The sequence below is a fragment of the Macrotis lagotis genome, chromosome 1 (assembly GCF_037893015.1).
Source record: "Macrotis lagotis isolate mMagLag1 chromosome 1, bilby.v1.9.chrom.fasta, whole genome shotgun sequence".
Taxonomy (NCBI): domain Eukaryota; kingdom Metazoa; phylum Chordata; class Mammalia; order Peramelemorphia; family Peramelidae; genus Macrotis; species Macrotis lagotis.
The window spans coordinates 559,071,091-559,073,992 of record NC_133658.1 but is presented as its reverse complement, the minus strand read 5'-3'; the positions used below and the strand labels follow the sequence as shown (position 1 = coordinate 559,073,992).

Genomic DNA, 2,902 nt, shown 5'->3' with positions numbered 1-2,902 from the left:
GAACTGGTGCTGAGTGAAGGGAGCAGAACAAAGAGAACATTGTACACATTAACAAAACCATTGTGAGTTGATCAACTATGACAGATGCAGCTCCTCTCAGTAGTTTAAAGATCTAGGACACCTATCCTTAGGAGATCTGTTATGGACAATGTCATCCACATTTAGATGAAAAAAAAAGCACCAAATCTGAATGAACACTCTATTCATTCAAAAAAATTTCTCTTATGTTTTTTCTTCCTATCCCATGGTTTTCTTTCTTTTCCTTTAGTCCTAATTCCTCATATACCAAATGACTAATATGTAAACATATTCAACACAATTGCACATGTACAACATTCACCATACTGTTCGCTGCTGAGGAGAGTGGGGTAGGAAGGGAGAGTGGAAGGAAATTGTGCATATCATAAATATGCATTTCAAAATATGTAATTAGAAAATAAAATAAAATATCAATCAAAAAATAATGATCCTCCTTCATAGATACCTATTCTAATTAAATCAATGATTCTATGCCTCAGGTTGAATTTGCAGAAACTTTTGCTAACACTTCTTTTCAAATTTCTTTTGTATCTTTTATTTTTGGTACCTGTGAAATCAGAAATGGCATGGAGAATTTAACTTAGGGTTTAGCCAACCCTTCAGTTCAAGTGTGCTTAAAGTATCATTTTTTTCAGATATGCTCAAGTGAATGTGGCAGCATCACCCAAGACTTCTTTTCAGAAAAGGATTTCTTCTGTTTCTCAAGAGCATGTCTATGAGTCAAGATTCCCAATCCTAATCCCTGATGGAATGGACCCTGATGGTGTTGAGGGTAATTGGAATAAGATATTAGATAATTTAGATGATATAATCCTCTTAGAACTTCTTTGTGTTATATATGCTTATGGTTTTGAGAAGCCATTTGCTAGTCAGCAACATACAATTCTTCCTAATTTCAAGGATTATGATGTGATTGCTTAAACCCAGGCTGGGATCATGTGTACCTAGGGTCGTGCCTGCATTAGAGAAACAAATGTTTGGGGTTGAGGTTCAGTTACAAATGGAAGTTCCCCACATCATTGTGGGCACTCCAGACTTAGTCTTTGACTTGCTTAATTGGTGATACTTATCTCCTAAATACATCAAGATGTTTGTTCTGAATCAAGCAGTTGAAATATTGAGTCAGGATTTAAGGACCATGACATATGGTCTATGACATTTTCCAGAAACTCAGTGGCAATATTCACATAGTACTCCTTGACCTCAGAAAATAATCAAGAATGTTTTGAAGGATCTTCTCAGAATTCTAGCAAAGAAGGAGAATTTGACATTGGAAAGCATTTGTTAGTTTTACATAATTGTGGAACAAGAGGGAGAAGTTAGATACCAGCTGTGATATGTATAAAAGTCTTACTATTACCCAAACTGTTATCCTCATCAATATCTACAAAAGGTGGATTGATTCATCAAGAAAAATGCATGCCTGTGGCTTTACTATCTCTGCAAAACTTGGAGACTTGGCACAAAAAGAATGGGATGTAATCATGGAAAAGTTTCACTCAGCTTCCAATCAGGTACTTATTACCACTGATCTATTAGTTAGAGACATTGTTCAGCAAGTATCTTTGGTTATTAATCTTGACCTTCCCATCAACCAGGAAAATTATATTCATAGAATTGGCTGTTGTGTGTGCTTTGGTCATAAAAGTGTGATCATCTACATGGTGTCAGGGGAAGAAAAGAAGATTCTTCAAGACACTGAGATTTCCTATAATACCTCCATTGAAGAGATGCCTTTCAATATACTGACCTCATTTGAAGGACTTCCTCATCTGATTTCACTCAGGGTCCTGCTCTCTGGGATGAGGAGAGAGGCAACTGTTTGAGAGGGATGAAGAAAAGGATGGACATCTTTATCATTTTTTCCTTTTTCTTTTTCTTTTGAAAAAAATATATCAATTTTTGAGGAAAAAGGATTTCTCTACCCCACTCAAATCACTTCTGCAAACCTTTGATATGTCTTTTAACAAGAAGAATAAGACCTTATCACCAAAGTAGAAAATATGGAAAATAGCATCCAATGCAACTTCACTCTCCTGTTTTTTATTCCTTCTTTATGTTAAGATAAATCATCCAAATGTTAACTTTTCTTTTATAAATGTTACTGCTACTTCAAAATGTTGTCCAAAGCATCCTTGGGGATCTGGTCTCCCAATACTAATTTTCCATTTGTAATCAGTTTTCCTATTCTATTCTTCCTCCCAGATGGTATGAGATCTATGGTATTGCTAACTTAGCTCTCCCCTCTTTTCTATTTATGAAAAGAAAGTTCATTAGAAATTTGAGGGTCTGGCGGCATTCCTGCAACAAAAGAACAGAAGATAATAAACCTCCAAATCCTGTAAAGTATTCTTCTCACATGAAGAGATTTTTTTGTTTGGTCTCTATTTTTACCTATTGCGATTGTTTTAAACACAAAAGTTATTAGAAATCCTTAGCTCAAGACACAGCTCTACCATTTCTCAAACTTTCAATGTTCTCCCTTCCTTAAAAGTAAAGAGTAACTCCTTGACTATATTTGTCTTGCAAAACTATCTTGTCTTAGGTGTTCTAACTACAGCTGCTAGAGAGGCATGCACTATTAACAATCAAACTTGTTGCCCCTCTATTAACAAATCAGGTGAAATAGTTACAAATATCCACGAGTTCCAATCCATCATGTTATGTCACCCACTTTTGTCAAGTAGGGATCTTTGATTTTATTTCTGTTGATTGCCATCCATTGTTTCATTAATTACTATTCCTGTTTATGTTCCAGTTCATTAGAATTTAGTCTCAAGAAAAATTATGGCAGTTCACTCACATCAGTGTAGATTGATATTATATTGATGGCTAGTATCTCTATGTGAAAGTTATGACCTAT

General features: G+C 35.1%; 1 pseudogene; it reads left to right on the top strand.

Moving 5' to 3' along the window:
* Window positions 1-748: 748 nt before the first annotated feature.
* Window positions 749-1,865, top strand: LOC141505394 (eukaryotic initiation factor 4A-I pseudogene; annotated as a pseudogene).
* The last annotated feature ends 1,037 nt before the right edge of the window (window positions 1,866-2,902 follow it).